This window comes from Thunnus albacares, chromosome 23, assembly GCF_914725855.1.
Source record: "Thunnus albacares chromosome 23, fThuAlb1.1, whole genome shotgun sequence".
Classification (NCBI taxonomy): Eukaryota; Metazoa; Chordata; class Actinopteri; order Scombriformes; family Scombridae; genus Thunnus; species Thunnus albacares.
In genome coordinates, this window is record NC_058128.1 from 23,590,223 (window position 1) to 23,609,616 (window position 19,394).

The 19,394-nt window shown below is 51.5% G+C and overlaps 2 long non-coding RNA genes and 37 other non-coding genes across 39 annotated transcripts; 22 read left to right on the top strand and 17 right to left on the bottom strand.

Annotated features, from left to right (window-relative positions):
- Window positions 1–16: 16 nt before the first annotated feature.
- On the bottom strand, window positions 17–98 carry trnas-aga. The gene has a single exon. It is a non-coding gene; the product is annotated as a tRNA-Ser (tRNA).
- Window positions 99–601: 503 nt separating this feature from the next.
- trnae-cuc lies at window positions 602–673 on the top strand. Its single transcript has one exon. It is a non-coding gene; the product is annotated as a tRNA-Glu (tRNA).
- Window positions 674–1,553: 880 nt separating this feature from the next.
- On the top strand, window positions 1,554–1,625 carry trnae-uuc. The gene has a single exon. It is a non-coding gene; the product is annotated as a tRNA-Glu (tRNA).
- A 131-nt stretch (window positions 1,626–1,756) lies between these two features.
- Window positions 1,757–1,828, top strand: trnae-cuc. Its single transcript has one exon. It is a non-coding gene; the product is annotated as a tRNA-Glu (tRNA).
- A 566-nt stretch (window positions 1,829–2,394) lies between these two features.
- On the bottom strand, window positions 2,395–2,466 carry trnag-ccc. Its single transcript has one exon. It is a non-coding gene; the product is annotated as a tRNA-Gly (tRNA).
- A 231-nt stretch (window positions 2,467–2,697) lies between these two features.
- Window positions 2,698–2,779, bottom strand: trnas-aga. Its single transcript has one exon. It is a non-coding gene; the product is annotated as a tRNA-Ser (tRNA).
- Window positions 2,780–3,282: 503 nt separating this feature from the next.
- trnae-cuc lies at window positions 3,283–3,354 on the top strand. The gene has a single exon. It is a non-coding gene; the product is annotated as a tRNA-Glu (tRNA).
- Window positions 3,355–4,234: 880 nt separating this feature from the next.
- Window positions 4,235–4,306, top strand: trnae-uuc. The gene has a single exon. It is a non-coding gene; the product is annotated as a tRNA-Glu (tRNA).
- Window positions 4,307–4,437: 131 nt separating this feature from the next.
- trnae-cuc lies at window positions 4,438–4,509 on the top strand. Its single transcript has one exon. It is a non-coding gene; the product is annotated as a tRNA-Glu (tRNA).
- A 566-nt stretch (window positions 4,510–5,075) lies between these two features.
- trnag-ccc lies at window positions 5,076–5,147 on the bottom strand. The gene has a single exon. It is a non-coding gene; the product is annotated as a tRNA-Gly (tRNA).
- Window positions 5,148–5,378: 231 nt separating this feature from the next.
- Window positions 5,379–5,460, bottom strand: trnas-aga. The gene has a single exon. It is a non-coding gene; the product is annotated as a tRNA-Ser (tRNA).
- A 503-nt stretch (window positions 5,461–5,963) lies between these two features.
- Window positions 5,964–6,035, top strand: trnae-cuc. The gene has a single exon. It is a non-coding gene; the product is annotated as a tRNA-Glu (tRNA).
- Window positions 6,036–6,915: 880 nt separating this feature from the next.
- On the top strand, window positions 6,916–6,987 carry trnae-uuc. The gene has a single exon. It is a non-coding gene; the product is annotated as a tRNA-Glu (tRNA).
- A 131-nt stretch (window positions 6,988–7,118) lies between these two features.
- trnae-cuc lies at window positions 7,119–7,190 on the top strand. Its single transcript has one exon. It is a non-coding gene; the product is annotated as a tRNA-Glu (tRNA).
- Window positions 7,191–7,756: 566 nt separating this feature from the next.
- trnag-ccc lies at window positions 7,757–7,828 on the bottom strand. The gene has a single exon. It is a non-coding gene; the product is annotated as a tRNA-Gly (tRNA).
- A 231-nt stretch (window positions 7,829–8,059) lies between these two features.
- On the bottom strand, window positions 8,060–8,141 carry trnas-aga. Its single transcript has one exon. It is a non-coding gene; the product is annotated as a tRNA-Ser (tRNA).
- A 504-nt stretch (window positions 8,142–8,645) lies between these two features.
- On the top strand, window positions 8,646–8,717 carry trnae-cuc. Its single transcript has one exon. It is a non-coding gene; the product is annotated as a tRNA-Glu (tRNA).
- Window positions 8,718–9,597: 880 nt separating this feature from the next.
- trnae-uuc lies at window positions 9,598–9,669 on the top strand. The gene has a single exon. It is a non-coding gene; the product is annotated as a tRNA-Glu (tRNA).
- A 131-nt stretch (window positions 9,670–9,800) lies between these two features.
- On the top strand, window positions 9,801–9,872 carry trnae-cuc. The gene has a single exon. It is a non-coding gene; the product is annotated as a tRNA-Glu (tRNA).
- A 420-nt stretch (window positions 9,873–10,292) lies between these two features.
- LOC122975370 lies at window positions 10,293–13,742 on the bottom strand. Its single transcript, XR_006400640.1, has 2 exons — window positions 13,263–13,742; window positions 10,293–10,686 (listed from the first exon to the last, which is right to left on the bottom strand). It is a non-coding gene; the product is annotated as an uncharacterized LOC122975370 (long non-coding RNA).
- Window positions 10,439–10,510, bottom strand: trnag-ccc. Its single transcript has one exon. It is a non-coding gene; the product is annotated as a tRNA-Gly (tRNA).
- trnas-aga lies at window positions 10,742–10,823 on the bottom strand. Its single transcript has one exon. It is a non-coding gene; the product is annotated as a tRNA-Ser (tRNA).
- trnae-cuc lies at window positions 11,327–11,398 on the top strand. The gene has a single exon. It is a non-coding gene; the product is annotated as a tRNA-Glu (tRNA).
- On the top strand, window positions 12,279–12,350 carry trnae-uuc. Its single transcript has one exon. It is a non-coding gene; the product is annotated as a tRNA-Glu (tRNA).
- On the top strand, window positions 12,482–12,553 carry trnae-cuc. The gene has a single exon. It is a non-coding gene; the product is annotated as a tRNA-Glu (tRNA).
- Window positions 13,028–13,099, bottom strand: trnag-ccc. Its single transcript has one exon. It is a non-coding gene; the product is annotated as a tRNA-Gly (tRNA).
- Window positions 13,318–13,399, bottom strand: trnas-aga. Its single transcript has one exon. It is a non-coding gene; the product is annotated as a tRNA-Ser (tRNA).
- Window positions 13,743–13,902: 160 nt separating the features above from the next.
- Window positions 13,903–13,974, top strand: trnae-cuc. Its single transcript has one exon. It is a non-coding gene; the product is annotated as a tRNA-Glu (tRNA).
- Window positions 13,975–14,854: 880 nt separating this feature from the next.
- Window positions 14,855–14,926, top strand: trnae-uuc. The gene has a single exon. It is a non-coding gene; the product is annotated as a tRNA-Glu (tRNA).
- A 131-nt stretch (window positions 14,927–15,057) lies between these two features.
- On the top strand, window positions 15,058–15,129 carry trnae-cuc. The gene has a single exon. It is a non-coding gene; the product is annotated as a tRNA-Glu (tRNA).
- A 554-nt stretch (window positions 15,130–15,683) lies between these two features.
- trnag-ccc lies at window positions 15,684–15,755 on the bottom strand. The gene has a single exon. It is a non-coding gene; the product is annotated as a tRNA-Gly (tRNA).
- Window positions 15,747–19,299, bottom strand: LOC122975369. The gene is made up of 2 exons (XR_006400639.1): window positions 18,591–19,299; window positions 15,747–15,931 (listed from the first exon to the last, which is right to left on the bottom strand). It is a non-coding gene; the product is annotated as an uncharacterized LOC122975369 (long non-coding RNA).
- Window positions 15,987–16,068, bottom strand: trnas-aga. Its single transcript has one exon. It is a non-coding gene; the product is annotated as a tRNA-Ser (tRNA).
- On the top strand, window positions 16,572–16,643 carry trnae-cuc. Its single transcript has one exon. It is a non-coding gene; the product is annotated as a tRNA-Glu (tRNA).
- On the top strand, window positions 17,515–17,586 carry trnae-uuc. The gene has a single exon. It is a non-coding gene; the product is annotated as a tRNA-Glu (tRNA).
- Window positions 17,718–17,789, top strand: trnae-cuc. Its single transcript has one exon. It is a non-coding gene; the product is annotated as a tRNA-Glu (tRNA).
- On the bottom strand, window positions 18,356–18,427 carry trnag-ccc. Its single transcript has one exon. It is a non-coding gene; the product is annotated as a tRNA-Gly (tRNA).
- trnas-aga lies at window positions 18,646–18,727 on the bottom strand. The gene has a single exon. It is a non-coding gene; the product is annotated as a tRNA-Ser (tRNA).
- trnae-cuc lies at window positions 19,231–19,302 on the top strand. Its single transcript has one exon. It is a non-coding gene; the product is annotated as a tRNA-Glu (tRNA).
- The last annotated feature ends 92 nt before the right edge of the window (window positions 19,303–19,394 follow it).

Here is a 19,394-nt window from a genome sequence, read left to right on the forward strand (position 1 = left end):
TAAAGGTTGAGGCCTCCGTAGTTGGCAGGATTCGAACCTGCGCGGGGAAACCCCAATGGATTTCTAGTCCATCGCCTTGACCACTCGGCCACAACTACCTCCCCTCCGCTTTTCAAAGGGTTGAGGCAACATTACAGATTTTAAAAGGACCATGTTTACAGTGTCAGCCCAATTGGATTAAACAGGCTGCTGTGAATATGAGAGCAACCATAACTTGCACGCATGAAAATATCAGCCACAAACATGTTAAGCAGGACTGCCGCTAGATTTGAACCCTGTGAAAGGTCTTTTCCACGAGCACAAGTTTTGATCTAACATGACCTAATCTGTCTGTCTGTGTAAAATCAGGGAATTCTCAAATCTAGTGTGGTTGATAGCTTGACGCAAAGAGCCTGCGAGTGCTTCTTGTCGTTCACAGCAGAGAAAATACAGTTTGTCATCAAGCCCAATCAAGTGGGCTGTCACACATAAGGGCTATTTAAAATACGATGAATTGCCTGCTTATTGGAAAGTTCAGTCACTGAGACAAAAAAGGCAAAGTTTGGGAGAGGGCGACAATTGTTTGATCCAGGTCTGTTTCCTCCAGTTGGGGGTAAGCGGCTCCCTGATGGTCTAGTGGCTAGGATTCGGCGCTCTCACCGCCGCGGCCCGGGTTCGATTCCCGGTCAGGGAAAGCTGAGGAGGCATGACGTGAGTTGGCTGCCTATATAGCGATGCCAGTAATTTAATCAAACCAGCCCAATTTTGTGGAGGGTGATCAGTCTTTGATTTCCCTTTGCGTCGTCCTTTCTCACCTTCACGGCTCCCAAACGCTCTGGTGGCTAGTATTTGGCACTCTCGCCGCCGCGGCCGGGGCTGTATTCCCAGTCAGGGAAGCTGGTCTTACCACTATGATGCACCTGTTATCTCCACAGAGCCTGCTTCTCTCAATTTCTCCCAAGGCGGGATTCAGTACCCGTCTCTGATCCACCCCAGTGACCCTGATGAGGAGTAACTGTACGCGCACGGAAGATGGATAGAGGTTTCCCCTGAAAAGTGAAAGACGCGTAATCAGCGACCTACGTGAAGCCCCAGTTCCTGTGATTGGCCAGGAGTTTGAACCCGAGCCGCTTGGCGGGAGGCAGCCACCATCATAACTGCGGCAGGTATTTACTGAAACACAACCTGTCGATTTTCATTACAAGCCTGGCAGCGTTTTCCACAATTTTCAAACACTGTACTACAACTGCTTTAAAAGAACTTCACGCTACTCGGAGCACGACCCGACGGTGCAGCAGACTTTTTGGGATTGCGCCTTGGCCGGGAATCGAACCCCGGGCCGGGTAACTGCTTGGGAAGCGGCTATGCCCGCCACGACACCACGGATGCCATGAAAAGCCCCATTGCCATGCCAGCACACGTGATGAACGCGGCACAGCGCTTCATCTCATTTAAAGTAAGATGAATTGCCTGTTTATTAGAAGGTTCAGTCACCGAGACAAAAAGGGCAAACTTTTGGAAAGGATGACAATTGTTTGAAACGCTTTTGTTTCCTCCAGGTATAGGCACGACGTTCCCTGATGGTCTAGTGGCTAGGATTCGGCGCTTTCACCGCCGCGGCCCGGGTTCGATTCCCGGTCAGGGAATGCTGGCGTGGCATAGGATGAGTCGGTTGCCTGTATAGCCGCGCAAGTAATTTAGTCAAACAAGCCAAATTTGGAAGTGGGTGATCAGTGTTTGATTTACTTTTTGCTCCATCCCTCCCCACGCTCATGGATCCCTGGTGGTCTAGTGGCTAGGATTCGGCGCTCTCACCGCCGCGGCCCGGGTTCGATTCCCGGTCAGGGAACGCAGGAATGGCATGAGGTGAGTCGGCTGCGACAATAGCGATGCCAGTCGTTTAGTTTGTTAGCGGTGATCAGTGTATGGCTCCCTGAAGGTCCAGTGGCGAGTACTGGGCACTCTCACCGCCGCGGCCCGGGCTCGATTCCCAGTCAGGAAAGCTGGTCTTACCACTTATCAGGCACTTGTGTGTGACCTCCCAAGGCACCATCCAATCCCCATCTGATGAGGAATAACTGTACGTACACAGAAGATGGATAGAGGTTTCCCCCGAAAAGTGAAAGGCGTGCAATCAGCGACCTAGGAGGAGCCCGAGTCCCTGTGGATCGGACAGGAGTTTGAACCCCATCAGCTTGGCGGGAAGCAGCCACCATCACAACCGTGGCAAGTACTTACCGAAACACAACGTGTCCGTTTTCATACAAGCCTCGCGTCGTTTTCCACGCTTTTCAAAGACCGCACTGCGAGTGATTTAACACAGCTTCACATTGCTCCTGAAGACAAGCTGACTGTTCTGCAGACTTTTCAGATCAGATCAAGACAAGCTGACTGTTCTGCAGACTTTTCAGATCATGCATTGGCCGGGAATCGAACCCGGGTCAACTGCTTGGGAAGCAGCTATGCTCGCCACTATACCACCAATGCCATGGGAAGCCCCTTTGCAATGCCAGCACACACGATGGAGACGCAACAGCACGTGCACTGAAGTTCAGAAAGTCGACTATTTGCGAGTCCAGAATGCCATTTGCAAGCACTGCCCTCCTCCATTTCAGCAGTTTTCAAAAGCCGCGCAGCGCAAACGTTTTGCTTCAGTTCATCACCTTAAGAGCGCACGCCCATCTGATGACGGAAGGAACGGATAAAGGTTGAGGCCTCCGTAGTTGGCAGGATTCGAACCTGCGCGGGGAAACCCCAATGGATTTCTAGTCCATCGCCTTGACCACTCGGCCACAACTACCTCCCCTCCGCTTTTCAAAGGGTTGAGGCAACATTACAGATTTTAAAAGGACCATGTTTACAGTGTCAGCCCAATTGGATTAAACAGGCTGCTGTGAATATGAGAGCAACCATAACTTGCACGCATGAAAATATCAGCCACAAACATGTTAAGCAGGACTGCCGCTAGATTTGAACCCTGTGAAAGGTCTTTTCCACGAGCACAAGTTTTGATCTAACATGACCTAATCTGTCTGTCTGTGTAAAATCAGGGAATTCTCAAATCTAGTGTGGTTGATAGCTTGACGCAAAGAGCCTGCGAGTGCTTCTTGTCGTTCACAGCAGAGAAAATACAGTTTGTCATCAAGCCCAATCAAGTGGGCTGTCACACATAAGGGCTATTTAAAATACGATGAATTGCCTGCTTATTGGAAAGTTCAGTCACTGAGACAAAAAAGGCAAAGTTTGGGAGAGGGCGACAATTGTTTGATCCAGGTCTGTTTCCTCCAGTTGGGGGTAAGCGGCTCCCTGATGGTCTAGTGGCTAGGATTCGGCGCTCTCACCGCCGCGGCCCGGGTTCGATTCCCGGTCAGGGAAAGCTGAGGAGGCATGATGTGAGTTGGCTGCCTATATAGCGATGCCAGTAATTTAATCAAACCAGCCCAATTTTGTGGAGGGTGATCAGTCTTTGATTTCCCTTTGCGTCGTCCTTTCTCACCTTCACGGCTCCCAAACGCTCTGGTGGCTAGTATTTGGCACTCTCGCCGCCGCGGCCGGGGCTGTATTCCCAGTCAGGGAAGCTGGTCTTACCACTATGATGCACCTGTTATCTCCACAGAGCCTGCTTCTCTCAATTTCTCCCAAGGCGGGATTCAGTACCCGTCTCTGATCCACCCCAGTGACCCTGATGAGGAGTAACTGTACGCGCACGGAAGATGGATAGAGGTTTCCCCTGAAAAGTGAAAGACGCGTAATCAGCGACCTACGTGAAGCCCCAGTTCCTGTGATTGGCCAGGAGTTTGAACCCGAGCCGCTTGGCGGGAGGCAGCCACCATCATAACTGCGGCAGGTATTTACTGAAACACAACCTGTCGATTTTCATTACAAGCCTGGCAGCGTTTTCCACAATTTTCAAACACTGTACTACATCTGCTTTAAAAGAACTTCACGCTACTCGGAGCACGACCCGACGGTGCAGCAGACTTTTTGGGATCGCGCCTTGGCCGGGAATCGAACCCCGGGCCGGGTAACTGCTTGGGAAGCGGCTATGCCCGCCACGACACCACGGATGCCATGAAAAGCCCCATTGCCATGCCAGCACACGTGATGAACGCGGCACAGCGCTTCATCTCATTTAAAGTAAGATGAATTGCCTGTTTATTAGAAGGTTCAGTCACCGAGACAAAAAGGGCAAACTTTTGGAAAGGATGACAATTGTTTGAAACGCTTTTGTTTCCTCCAGGTATAGGCACGACGTTCCCTGATGGTCTAGTGGCTAGGATTCGGCGCTTTCACCGCCGCGGCCCGGGTTCGATTCCCGGTCAGGGAATGCTGGCGTGGCATAGGATGAGTCGGTTGCCTGTATAGCCGCGCAAGTAATTTAGTCAAACAAGCCAAATTTGGAAGTGGGTGATCAGTGTTTGATTTACTTTTTGCTCCATCCCTCCCCACGCTCATGGATCCCTGGTGGTCTAGTGGCTAGGATTCGGCGCTCTCACCGCCGCGGCCCGGGTTCGATTCCCGGTCAGGGAACGCAGGAATGGCATGAGGTGAGTCGGCTGCGACAATAGCGATGCCAGTCGTTTAGTTTGTTAGCGGTGATCAGTGTATGGCTCCCTGAAGGTCCAGTGGCGAGTACTGGGCACTCTCACCGCCGCGGCCCGGGCTCGATTCCCAGTCAGGAAAGCTGGTCTTACCACTTATCAGGCACTTGTGTGTGACCTCCCAAGGCACCATCCAATCCCCATCTGATGAGGAATAACTGTACGTACACAGAAGATGGATAGAGGTTTCCCCCGAAAAGTGAAAGGCGTGCAATCAGCGACCTAGGAGGAGCCCGAGTCCCTGTGGATCGGACAGGAGTTTGAACCCCATCAGCTTGGCGGGAAGCAGCCACCATCACAACCGTGGCAAGTACTTACCGAAACACAACGTGTCCGTTTTCATACAAGCCTCGCGTCGTTTTCCACGCTTTTCAAAGACCGCACTGCGAGTGATTTAACACAGCTTCACATTGCTCCTGAAGACAAGCTGACTGTTCTGCAGACTTCTCAGATCAGATCAAGACAAGCTGACTGTTCTGCAGACTTTTCAGATCATGCATTGGCCGGGAATCGAACCCGGGTCAACTGCTTGGGAAGCAGCTATGCTCGCCACTATACCACCAATGCCATGGGAAGCCCCTTTGCAATGCCAGCACACACGATGGAGACGCAACAGCACGTGCACTGAAGTTCAGAAAGTCGACTATTTGCGAGTCCAGAATGCCATTTGCAAGCACTGCCCTCCTCCATTTCAGCAGTTTTCAAAAGCCGCGCAGCGCAAACGTTTTGCTTCAGTTCATCACCTTAAGAGCGCACGCCCATCTGATGACGGAAGGAACGGATAAAGGTTGAGGCCTCCGTAGTTGGCAGGATTCGAACCTGCGCGGGGAAACCCCAATGGATTTCTAGTCCATCGCCTTGACCACTCGGCCACAACTACCTCCCCTCCGCTTTTCAAAGGGTTGAGGCAACATTACAGATTTTAAAAGGACCATGTTTACAGTGTCAGCCCAATTGGATTAAACAGGCTGCTGTGAATATGAGAGCAACCATAACTTGCATGCATGAAAATATCAGCCACAAACATGTTAAGCAGGACTGCCGCTAGATTTGAACCCTGTGAAAGGTCTTTTCCACGAGCACAAGTTTTGATCTAACATGACCTAATCTGTCTGTCTGTGTAAAATCAGGGAATTCTCAAATCTAGTGTGGTTGATAGCTTGACGCAAAGAGCCTGCGAGTGCTTCTTGTCGTTCACAGCAGAGAAAATACAGTTTGTCATCAAGCCCAATCAAGTGGGCTGTCACACATAAGGGCTATTTAAAATACGATGAATTGCCTGCTTATTGGAAAGTTCAGTCACTGAGACAAAAAAGGCAAAGTTTGGGAGAGGGCGACAATTGTTTGATCCAGGTCTGTTTCCTCCAGTTGGGGGTAAGCGGCTCCCTGATGGTCTAGTGGCTAGGATTCGGCGCTCTCACCGCCGCGGCCCGGGTTCGATTCCCGGTCAGGGAAAGCTGAGGAGGCATGACGTGAGTTGGCTGCCTATATAGCGATGCCAGTAATTTAATCAAACCAGCCCAATTTTGTGGAGGGTGATCAGTCTTTGATTTCCCTTTGCGTCGTCCTTTCTCACCTTCACGGCTCCCAAACGCTCTGGTGGCTAGTATTTGGCACTCTCGCCGCCGCGGCCGGGGCTGTATTCCCAGTCAGGGAAGCTGGTCTTACCACTATGATGCACCTGTTATCTCCACAGAGCCTGCTTCTCTCAATTTCTCCCAAGGCGGGATTCAGTACCCGTCTCTGATCCACCCCAGTGACCCTGATGAGGAGTAACTGTACGCGCACGGAAGATGGATAGAGGTTTCCCCTGAAAAGTGAAAGACGCGTAATCAGCAACCTACGTGAAGCCCCAGTTCCTGTGATTGGCCAGGAGTTTGAACCCGAGCCGCTTGGCGGGAGGCAGCCACCATCATAACTGCGGCAGGTATTTACTGAAACACAACCTGTCGATTTTCATTACAAGCCTGGCAGCGTTTTCCACAATTTTCAAACACTGTACTACAACTGCTTTAAAAGAACTTCACGCTACTCGGAGCACGACCCGACGGTGCAGCAGACTTTTTGGGATCGCGCCTTGGCCGGGAATCGAACCCCGGGCCGGGTAACTGCTTGGGAAGCGGCTATGCCCGCCACGACACCACGGATGCCATGAAAAGCCCCATTGCCATGCCAGCACACGTGATGAACGCGGCACAGCGCTTCATCTCATTTAAAGTAAGATGAATTGCCTGTTTATTAGAAGGTTCAGTCACCGAGACAAAAAGGGCAAACTTTTGGAAAGGATGACAATTGTTTGAAACGCTTTTGTTTCCTCCAGGTATAGGCACGACGTTCCCTGATGGTCTAGTGGCTAGGATTCGGCGCTTTCACCGCCGCGGCCCGGGTTCGATTCCCGGTCAGGGAATGCTGGCGTGGCATAGGATGAGTCGGTTGCCTGTATAGCCGCGCAAGTAATTTAGTCAAACAAGCCAAATTTGGAAGTGGGTGATCAGTGTTTGATTTACTTTTTGCTCCATCCCTCCCCACGCTCATGGATCCCTGGTGGTCTAGTGGCTAGGATTCGGCGCTCTCACCGCCGCGGCCCGGGTTCGATTCCCGGTCAGGGAACGCAGGAATGGCATGAGGTGAGTCGGCTGCGACAATAGCGATGCCAGTCGTTTAGTTTGTTAGCGGTGATCAGTGTATGGCTCCCTGAAGGTCCAGTGGCGAGTACTGGGCACTCTCACCGCCGCGGCCCGGGCTCGATTCCCAGTCAGGAAAGCTGGTCTTACCACTTATCAGGCACTTGTGTGTGACCTCCCAAGGCACCATCCAATCCCCATCTGATGAGGAATAACTGTACGTACACAGAAGATGGATAGAGGTTTCCCCCGAAAAGTGAAAGGCGTGCAATCAGCGACCTAGGAGGAGCCCGAGTCCCTGTGGATCGGACAGGAGTTTGAACCCCATCAGCTTGGCGGGAAGCAGCCACCATCACAACCGTGGCAAGTACTTACCGAAACACAACGTGTCCGTTTTCATACAAGCCTCGCGTCGTTTTCCACGCTTTTCAAAGACCGCACTGCGAGTGATTTAACACAGCTTCACATTGCTCCTGAAGACAAGCTGACTGTTCTGCAGACTTCTCAGATCAGATCAAGACAAGCTGACTGTTCTGCAGACTTTTCAGATCATGCATTGGCCGGGAATCGAACCCGGGTCAACTGCTTGGGAAGCAGCTATGCTCGCCACTATACCACCAATGCCATGGGAAGCCCCTTTGCAATGCCAGCACACACGATGGAGACGCAACAGCACGTGCACTGAAGTTCAGAAAGTCGACTATTTGCGAGTCCAGAATGCCATTTGCAAGCACTGCCCTCCTCCATTTCAGCAGTTTTCAAAAGCCGCGCAGCGCAAACGTTTTGCTTCAGTTCATCACCTTAAGAGCGCACGCCCATCTGATGACGGAAGGAACGGATAAAGGTTGAGGCCTCCGTAGTTGGCAGGATTCGAACCTGCGCGGGGAAACCCCAATGGATTTCTAGTCCATCGCCTTGACCACTCGGCCACAACTACCTCCCCTCCGCTTTTCAAAGGGTTGAGGCAACATTACAGATTTTAAAAGGACCATGTTTACAGTGTCAGCCCAATTGGATTAAACAGGCTGCTGTGAATATGAGAGCAACCATAACTTGCACGCATGAAAATATCAGCCACAAACATGTTAAGCAGGACTGCCGCTAGATTTGAACCCTGTGAAAGGTCTTTTCCACGAGCACAAGTTTTGATCTAACATGACCTAATCTGTCTGTCTGTGTAAAATCAGGGAATTCTCAAATCTAGTGTGGTTGATAGCTTGACGCAAAGAGCCTGCGAGTGCTTCTTGTCGTTCACAGCAGAGAAAATACAGTTTGTCATCAAGCCCAATCAAGTGGGCTGTCACACATAAGGGCTATTTAAAATACGATGAATTGCCTGCTTATTGGAAAGTTCAGTCACTGAGACAAAAAAGGCAAAGTTTGGGAGAGGGCGACAATTGTTTGATCCAGGTCTGTTTCCTCCAGTTGGGGGGTAAGCGGCTCCCTGATGGTCTAGTGGCTAGGATTCGGCGCTCTCACCGCCGCGGCCCGGGTTCGATTCCCGGTCAGGGAAAGCTGAGGAGGCATGACGTGAGTTGGCTGCCTATATAGCGATGCCAGTAATTTAATCAAACCAGCCCAATTTTGTGGAGGGTGATCAGTCTTTGATTTCCCTTTGCGTCGTCCTTTCTCACCTTCACGGCTCCCAAACGCTCTGGTGGCTAGTATTTGGCACTCTCGCCGCCGCGGCCGGGGCTGTATTCCCAGTCAGGGAAGCTGGTCTTACCACTATGATGCACCTGTTATCTCCACAGAGCCTGCTTCTCTCAATTTCTCCCAAGGCGGGATTCAGTACCCGTCTCTGATCCACCCCAGTGACCCTGATGAGGAGTAACTGTACGCGCACGGAAGATGGATAGAGGTTTCCCCTGAAAAGTGAAAGACGCGTAATCAGCGACCTACGTGAAGCCCCAGTTCCTGTGATTGGCCAGGAGTTTGAACCCGAGCCGCTTGGCGGGAGGCAGCCACCATCATAACTGCGGCAGGTATTTACTGAAACACAACCTGTCGATTTTCATTACAAGCCTGGCAGCGTTTTCCACAATTTTCAAACACTGTACTACAACTGCTTTAAAAGAACTTCACGCTACTCGGAGCACGACCCGACGGTGCAGCAGACTTTTTGGGATCGCGCCTTGGCCGGGAATCGAACCCCGGGCCGGGTAACTGCTTGGGAAGCGGCTATGCCCGCCACGACACCACGGATGCCATGAAAAGCCCCATTGCCATGCCAGCACACGTGATGAACGCGGCACAGCGCTTCATCTCATTTAAAGTAAGATGAATTGCCTGTTTATTAGAAGGTTCAGTCACCGAGACAAAAAGGGCAAACTTTTGGAAAGGATGACAATTGTTTGAAACGCTTTTGTTTCCTCCAGGTATAGGCACGACGTTCCCTGATGGTCTAGTGGCTAGGATTCGGCGCTTTCACCGCCGCGGCCCGGGTTCGATTCCCGGTCAGGGAATGCTGGCGTGGCATAGGATGAGTCGGTTGCCTGTATAGCCGCGCAAGTAATTTAGTCAAACAAGCCAAATTTGGAAGTGGGTGATCAGTGTTTGATTTACTTTTTGCTCCATCCCTCCCCACGCTCATGGATCCCTGGTGGTCTAGTGGCTAGGATTCGGCGCTCTCACCGCCGCGGCCCGGGTTCGATTCCCGGTCAGGGAACGCAGGAATGGCATGAGGTGAGTCGGCTGCGACAATAGCGATGCCAGTCGTTTAGTTTGTTAGCGGTGATCAGTGTATGGCTCCCTGAAGGTCCAGTGGCGAGTACTGGGCACTCTCACCGCCGCGGCCCGGGCTCGATTCCCAGTCAGGAAAGCTGGTCTTACCACTTATCAGGCACTTGTGTGTGACCTCCCAAGGCACCATCCAATCCCCATCTGATGAGGAATAACTGTACGTACACAGAAGATGGATAGAGGTTTCCCCCGAAAAGTGAAAGGCGTGCAATCAGCGACCTAGGAGGAGCCTGAGTCCCTGTGGATCGGACAGGAGTTTGAACCCCATCAGCTTGGCGGGAAGCAGCCACCATCACAACCGTGGCAAGTACTTACCGAAACACAACGTGTCCGTTTTCATACAAGCCTCGCGTCGTTTTCCACGCTTTTCAAAGACCGCACTGCGAGTGATTTAACACAGCTTCACATTGCTCCTGAAGACAAGCTGACTGTTCTGCAGACTTTTCAGATCAGATCAAGACAAGCTGACTGTTCTGCAGACTTTTCAGATCATGCATTGGCCGGGAATCGAACCCGGGTCAACTGCTTGGGAAGCAGCTATGCTCGCCACTATACCACCAATGCCATGGGAAGCCCCTTTGCAATGCCAGCACACACGATGGAGACGCAACAGCACGTGCACTGAAGTTCAGAAAGTCGACTATTTGCGAGTCCAGAATGCCATTTGCAAGCACTGCCCTCCTCCATTTCAGCAGTTTTCAAAAGCCGCGCAGCGCAAACGTTTTGCTTCAGTTCATCACCTTAAGAGCGCACGCCCATCTGATGACGGAAGGAACGGATAAAGGTTGAGGCCTCCGTAGTTGGCAGGATTCGAACCTGCGCGGGGAAACCCCAATGGATTTCTAGTCCATCGCCTTGACCACTCGGCCACAACTACCTCCCCTCCGCTTTTCAAAGGGTTGAGGCAACATTACAGATTTTAAAAGGACCATGTTTACAGTGTCAGCCCAATTGGATTAAACAGGCTGCTGTGAATATGAGAGCAACCATAACTTGCACGCATGAAAATATCAGCCACAAACATGTTAAGCAGGACTGCCGCTAGATTTGAACCCTGTGAAAGGTCTTTTCCACGAGCACAAGTTTTGATCTAACATGACCTAATCTGTCTGTCTGTGTAAAATCAGGGAATTCTCAAATCTAGTGTGGTTGATAGCTTGACGCAAAGAGCCTGCGAGTGCTTCTTGTCGTTCACAGCAGAGAAAATACAGTTTGTCATCAAGCCCAATCAAGTGGGCTGTCACACATAAGGGCTATTTAAAATACGATGAATTGCCTGCTTATTGGAAAGTTCAGTCACTGAGACAAAAAAGGCAAAGTTTGGGAGAGGGCGACAATTGTTTGATCCAGGTCTGTTTCCTCCAGTTGGGGGTAAGCGGCTCCCTGATGGTCTAGTGGCTAGGATTCGGCGCTCTCACCGCCGCGGCCCGGGTTCGATTCCCGGTCAGGGAAAGCTGAGGAGGCATGACGTGAGTTGGCTGCCTATATAGCGATGCCAGTAATTTAATCAAACCAGCCCAATTTTGTGGAGGGTGATCAGTCTTTGATTTCCCTTTGCGTCGTCCTTTCTCACCTTCACGGCTCCCAAACGCTCTGGTGGCTAGTATTTGGCACTCTCGCCGCCGCGGCCGGGGCTGTATTCCCAGTCAGGGAAGCTGGTCTTACCACTATGATGCACCTGTTATCTCCACAGAGCCTGCTTCTCTCAATTTCTCCCAAGGCGGGATTCAGTACCCGTCTCTGATCCACCCCAGTGACCCTGATGAGGAGTAACTGTACGCGCACGGAAGATGGATAGAGGTTTCCCCTGAAAAGTGAAAGACGCGTAATCAGCGACCTACGTGAAGCCCCAGTTCCTGTGATTGGCCAGGAGTTTGAACCCGAGCCGCTTGGCGGGAGGCAGCCACCATCATAACTGCGGCAGGTATTTACTGAAACACAACCTGTCGATTTTCATTACAAGCCTGGCAGCGTTTTCCACAATTTTCAAACACTGTACTACAACTGCTTTAAAAGAACTTCACGCTACTCGGAGCACGACCCGACGGTGCAGCAGACTTTTTGGGATCGCGCCTTGGCCGGGAATCGAACCCCGGGCCGGGTAACTGCTTGGGAAGCGGCTATGCCCGCCACGACACCACGGATGCCATGAAAAGCCCCATTGCCATGCCAGCACACGTGATGAACGCGGCACAGCGCTTCATCTCATTTAAAGTAAGATGAATTGCCTGTTTATTAGAAGGTTCAGTCACCGAGACAAAAAGGGCAAACTTTTGGAAAGGATGACAATTGTTTGAAACGCTTTTGTTTCCTCCAGGTATAGGCACGACGTTCCCTGATGGTCTAGTGGCTAGGATTCGGCGCTTTCACCGCCGCGGCCCGGGTTCGATTCCCGGTCAGGGAATGCTGGCGTGGCATAGGATGAGTCGGTTGCCTGTATAGCCGCGCAAGTAATTTAGTCAAACAAGCCAAATTTGGAAGTGGGTGATCAGTGTTTGATTTACTTTTTGCTCCATCCCTCCCCACGCTCATGGATCCCTGGTGGTCTAGTGGCTAGGATTCGGCGCTCTCACCGCCGCGGCCCGGGTTCGATTCCCGGTCAGGGAACGCAGGAATGGCATGAGGTGAGTCGGCTGCGACAATAGCGATGCCAGTCGTTTAGTTTGTTAGCGGTGATCAGTGTATGGCTCCCTGAAGGTCCAGTGGCGAGTACTGGGCACTCTCACCGCCGCGGCCCGGGCTCGATTCCCAGTCAGGAAAGATGGATAGAGGTTTCCCCTGAAAAGTGAAAGGCGTGCAATCAGCGACCTAGGAGGAGCCCGAGTCCCTGTGGATCGGACAGGAGTTTGAACCCCATCAGCTTGGCGGGAAGCAGCCACCATCACAACCGTGGCAAGTACTTACCGAAACACAACGTGTCCGTTTTCATACAAGCCTCGCGTCGTTTTCCACGCTTTTCAAAGACCGCACTGCGAGTGATTTAACACAGCTTCACATTGCTCCTGAAGACAAGCTGACTGTTCTGCAGACTTCTCAGATCAGATCAAGACAAGCTGACTGTTCTGCAGACTTTTCAGATCATGCATTGGCCGGGAATCGAACCCGGGTCAACTGCTTGGGAAGCAGCTATGCTCGCCACTATACCACCAATGCCATGGGAAGCCCCTTTGCAATGCCAGCACACACGATGGAGACGCAACAGCACGTGCACTGAAGTTCAGAAAGTCGACTATTTGCGAGTCCAGAATGCCATTTGCAAGCACTGCCCTCCTCCATTTCAGCAGTTTTCAAAAGCCGCGCAGCTTCAGTTCATCACCTTAAGAGCGCACGCCCATCTGATGACGGAAGGAACGGATAAAGGTTGAGGCCTCCGTAGTTGGCAGGATTCGAACCTGCGCGGGGAAACCCCAATGGATTTCTAGTCCATCGCCTTGACCACTCGGCCACAACTACCTCCCCTCCGCTTTTCAAAGGGTTGAGGCAACATTACAGATTTTAAAAGGACCATGTTTACAGTGTCAGCCCAATTGGATTAAACAGGCTGCTGTGAATATGAGAGCAACCATAACTTGCACGCATGAAAATATCAGCCACAAACATGTTAAGCAGGACTGCCGCTAGATTTGAACCCTGTGAAAGGTCTTTTCCACGAGCACAAGTTTTGATCTAACATGACCTAATCTGTCTGTCTGTGTAAAATCAGGGAATTCTCAAATCTAGTGTGGTTGATAGCTTGACGCAAAGAGCCTGCGAGTGCTTCTTGTCGTTCACAGCAGAGAAAATACAGTTTGTCATCAAGCCCAATAAAGTGGGCTGTCACACATAAGGGCTATTTAAAATACGATGAATTGCCTGCTTATTGGAAAGTTCAGTCACTGAGACAAAAAAGGCAAAGTTTGGGAGAGGGCGACAATTGTTTGATCCAGGTCTGTTTCCTCCAGTTGGGGGTAAGCGGCTCCCTGATGGTCTAGTGGCTAGGATTCGGCGCTCTCACCGCCGCGGCCCGGGTTCGATTCCCGGTCAGGGAAAGCTGAGGAGGCATGACGTGAGTTGGCTGCCTATATAGCGATGCCAGTAATTTAATCAAACCAGCCCAATTTTGTGGAGGGTGATCAGTCTTTGATTTCCCTTTGCGTCGTCCTTTCTCACCTTCACGGCTCCCAAACGCTCTGGTGGCTAGTATTTGGCACTCTCGCCGCCGCGGCCGGGGCTGTATTCCCAGTCAGGGAAGCTGGTCTTACCACTATGATGCACCTGTTATCTCCACAGAGCCTGCTTCTCTCAATTTCTCCCAAGGCGGGATTCAGTACCCGTCTCTGATCCACCCCAGTGACCCTGATGAGGAGTAACTGTACGCGCACGGAAGATGGATAGAGGTTTCCCCTGAAAAGTGAAAGACGCGTAATCAGCGACCTACGTGAAGCCCCAGTTCCTGTGATTGGCCAGGAGTTTGAACCCGAGCCGCTTGGCGGGAGGCAGCCACCATCATAACTGCGGCAGGTATTTACTGAAACACAACCTGTCGATTTTCATTACAAGCCTGGCAGCGTTTTCCACAATTTTCAAACACTGTACTACAACTGCTTTAAAAGAACTTCACGCTACTCGGAGCACGACCCGACGGTGCAGCAGACTTTTTGGGATCGCGCCTTGGCCGGGAATCGAACCCCGGGCCGGGTAACTGCTTGGGAAGCGGCTATGCCCGCCACGACACCACGGATGCCATGAAAAGCCCCATTGCCATGCCAGCACACGTGATGAACGCGGCACAGCGCTTCATCTCATTTAAAGTAAGATGAATTGCCTGTTTATTAGAAGGTTCAGTCACCGAGACAAAAAGGGCAAACTTTTGGAAAGGATGACAATTGTTTGAAACGCTTTTGTTTCCTCCAGGTATAGGCACGACGTTCCCTGATGGTCTAGTGGCTAGGATTCGGCGCTTTCACCGCCGCGGCCCGGGTTCGATTCCCGGTCAGGGAATGCTGGCGTGGCATAGGATGAGTCGGTTGCCTGTATAGCCGCGCAAGTAATTTAGTCAAACAAGCCAAATTTGGAAGTGGGTGATCAGTGTTTGATTTACTTTTTGCTCCATCCCTCCCCACGCTCATGGATCCCTGGTGGTCTAGTGGCTAGGATTCGGCGCTCTCACCGCCGCGGCCCGGGTTCGATTCCCGGTCAGGGAACGCAGGAATGGCATGAGGTGAGTCGGCTGCGACAATAGCGATGCCAGTCGTTTAGTTTGTTAGCGGTGATCAGTGTATGGCTCCCTGAAGGGTACTGGGCACTCTCACCGCCGCGGCCCGGGCTCGATTCCCAGTCAGGAAAGCTGGTCTTACCACTATCAGGCACTTGTGTGTGACCTCCCAAGGCACCATCCAATCCCCATCTGATGAGGAATAACTGTACGTACACAGAAGATGGATAGAGGTTTCCCCCGAAAAGTGAAAGGCGTGCAATCAGCGACCTAGGAGGAGCCCGAGTCCCTGTGGATCGGACAGGAGTTTGAACCCCATCAGCTTGGCGGGAAGCAGCCACCATCACAACCGTGGCAAGTACTTACCGAAACACAACGTGTCCGTTTTCATACAAGCCTCGCGTCGTTTTCCACGCTTTTCAAAGACCGCACTGCGAGTGATTTAACACAGCTTCACATTGCTCCTGAAGACAAGCTGACTGTTCTGCAGACTTTTCAGATCAGATCAAGACAAGCTTACTGTTCTGCAGACTTTTCAGATCATGCATTGGCCGGGAATCGAACCCGGGTCAACTGATTGGGAAGCAGCTATGCTCGCCACTATACCACCAATGCCATGGGAAGCCCCTTTGCAATGCCAGCACACACGATGGAGACGCAACAGCACGTGCACTGAAGTTCAGAAAGTCGACTATTTGCGAGTCCAGAATGCCATTTGCAAGCACTGCCCTCCTCCATTTCAGCAGTTTTCAAAAGCCGCGCAGCGCAAACGTTTTGCTTCAGTTCATCACCTTAAGAGCGCACGCCCATCTGATGACGGAAGGAACGGATAAAGGTTGAGGCCTCCGTAGTTGGCAGGATTCGAACCTGCGCGGGGAAACCCCAATGGATTTCTAGTCCATCGCCTTGACCACTCGGCCACAACTACCTCCCCTCCGCTTTTCAAAGGGTTGAGGCAACATTACAGATTTTAAAAGGACCATGTTTACAGTGTCAGCCCAATTGGATTAAACAGGCTGCTGTGAATATGAGAGCAACCATAACTTGCACGCATGAAAATATCAGCCACAAACATGTTAAGCAGGACTGCCGCTAGATTTGAACCCTGTGAAAGGTCTTTTCCACGAGCACAAGTTTTGATCTAACATGACCTAATCTGTCTGTCTGTGTAAAATCAGGGAATTCTCAAATCTAGTGTGGTTGATAGCTTGACGCAAAGAGCCTGCGAGTGCTTCTTGTCGTTCACAGCAGAGAAAATACAGTTTGTCATCAAGCCCAATCAAGTGGGCTGTCACACATAAGGGCTATTTAAAATACGATGAATTGCCTGCTTATTGGAAAGTTCAGTCACTGAGACAAAAAAGGCAAAGTTTGGGAGAGGGCGACAATTGTTTGATCCAGGTCTGTTTCCTCCAGTTGGGGGTAAGCGGCTCCCTGATGGTCTAGTGGCTAGGATTCGGCGCTCTCACCGCCGCGGCCCGGGTTCGATTCCCGGTCAGGGAAAGCTGAGGAGGCATGACGTGAGTTGGCTGCCTATATAGCGATGCCAGTAATTTAATCAAACCAGCCCAATTTTGTGGAGGGTGATCAGTCTTTGATTTCCCTTTGCGTCGTCCTTTCTCACCTTCACGGCTCCCAAACGCTCTGGTGGCTAGTATTTGGCACTCTCGCCGCCGCGGCCGGGGCTGTATTCCCAGTCAGGGAAGCTGGTCTTACCACTATGATGCACCTGTTATCTCCACAGAGCCTGCTTCTCTCAATTTCTCCCAAGGCGGGATTCAGTACCCGTCTCTGATCCACCCCAGTGACCCTGATGAGGAGTAACTGTACGCGCACGGAAGATGGATAGAGGTTTCCCCTGAAAAGTGAAAGACGCGTAATCAGCGACCTACGTGAAGCCCCAGTTCCTGTGATTGGCCAGGAGTTTGAACCCCGAGCCGCTTGGCGGGAGGCAGCCACCATCATAACTGCGGCAGGTATTTACTGAAACACAACCTGTCGATTTTCATTACAAGCCTGGCAGCGTTTTCCACAATTTTCAAACACTGTACTACAACTGCTTTAAAAGAACTTCACGCTACTCGGAGCACGACCCGACGGTGCAGCAGACTTTTTGGGATCGCGCCTTGGCCGGGAATCGAACCCCGGGCCGGGTAACTGCTTGGGAAGCGGCTATGCCCGCCACGACACCACGGATGCCATGAAAAGCCCCATTGCCATGCCAGCACACGTGATGAACGCGGCACAGCGCTTAAAGTAAGATGAATTGCCTGTTTATTAGAAGGTTCAGTCACCGAGACAAAAAGGGCAAACTTTTGGAAAGGATGACAATTGTTTGAAACGCTTTTGTTTCCTCCAGGTATAGGCACGACGTTCCCTGATGGTCTAGTGGCTAGGATTCGGCGCTTTCACCGCCGCGGCCCGGGTTCGATTCCCGGTCAGGGAATGCTGGCGTGGCATAGGATGAGTCGGTTGCCTGTATAGCCGCGCAAGTAATTTAGTCAAACAAGCCAAATTTGGAAGTGGGTGATCAGTGTTTGATTTACTTTTTGCTCCATCCCTCCCCACGCTCATGGATCCCTGGTGGTCTAGTGGCTAGGATTCGGCGCTCTCACCGCCGCGGCCCGGGTTCGATTCCCGGTCAGGGAACGCAGGAATGGCATGAGGTGAGTCGGCTGCGACAATAGCGATGCCAGTCGTTTAGTTTGTTAGCGGTGATCAGTGTATGGCTCCCTGAAGGTCCAGTGGCGAGTACTGGGCACTCTCACCGCCGCGGCCCGGGCTCGATTCCCAGTCAGGAAAGCTGGTCTTACCACTTATCAGGCACTTGTGTGTGACCTCCCAAGGCACCATCCAATCCCCATCTGATGAGGAATAACTGTACGTACACAGAAGATGGATAGAGGTTTCCCCCGAAAAGTGAAAGGCGTGCAATCAGCGACCTAGGAGGAGCCCGAGTCCCTGTGGATCGGACAGGAGTTTGAACCCCATCAGCTTGGCGGGAAGCAGCCACCATCACAACCGTGGCAAGTACTTACCGAAACACAACGTGTCCGTTTTCATACAAGCCTCGCGTCGTTTTCCACGCTTTTCAAAGACCGCACTGCGAGTGATTTAACACAGCTTCACATTGCTCCTGAAGACAAGCTGACTGTTCTGCAGACTTCTCAGATCAGATCAAGACAAGCTGACTGTTCTGCAGACTTTTCAGATCATGCATTGGCCGGGAATCGAACCCGGGTCAACTGCTTGGGAAGCAGCTATGCTCGCCACTATACCACCAATGCCATGGGAAGCCCCTTTGCAATGCCAGCACACACGATGGAGACGCAACAGCACGTGCACTGAAGTTCAGAAAGTCGACTATTTGCGAGTCCAGAATGCCATTTGCAAGCACTGCCCTCCTCCATTTCAGCAGTTTTCAAAAGCCGCGCAGCTTCAGTTCATCACCTTAAGAGCGCACGCCCATCTGATGACGGAAGGAACGGATAAAGGTTGAGGCCTCCGTAGTTGGCAGGATTCGAACCTGCGCGGGGAAACCCCAATGGATTTCTAGTCCATCGCCTTGACCACTCGGCCACAACTACCTCCCCTCCGCTTTTCAAAGGGTTGAGGCAACATTACAGATTTTAAAAGGACCATGTTTACAGTGTCAGCCCAATTGGATTAAACAGGCTGCTGTGAATATGAGAGCAACCATAACTTGCACGCATGAAAATATCAGCCACAAACATGTTAAGCAGGACTGCCGCTAGATTTGAACCCTGTGAAAGGTCTTTTCCACGAGCACAAGTTTTGATCTAACATGACCTAATCTGTCTGTCTGTGTAAAATCAGGGAATTCTCAAATCTAGTGTGGTTGATAGCTTGACGCAAAGAGCCTGCGAGTGCTTCTTGTCGTTCACAGCAGAGAAAATACAGTTTGTCATCAAGCCCAATCAAGTGGGCTGTCACACATAAGGGCTATTTAAAATACGATGAATTGCCTGCTTATTGGAAAGTTCAGTCACTGAGACAAAAAAGGCAAAGTTTGGGAGAGGGCGACAATTGTTTGATCCAGGTCTGTTTCCTCCAGTTGGGGGTAAGCGGCTCCCTGATGGTCTAGTGGCTAGGATTCGGCGCTCTCACCGCCGCGGCCCGGGTTCGATTCCCGGTCAGGGAAAGCTGGGGAGGCATGACGTGAGTTGGCTGCTTATATAGCGATGCCAGTAATTTAATCAAACCAGCCCAATTTTGTGGAGGGTGATCAGTCTT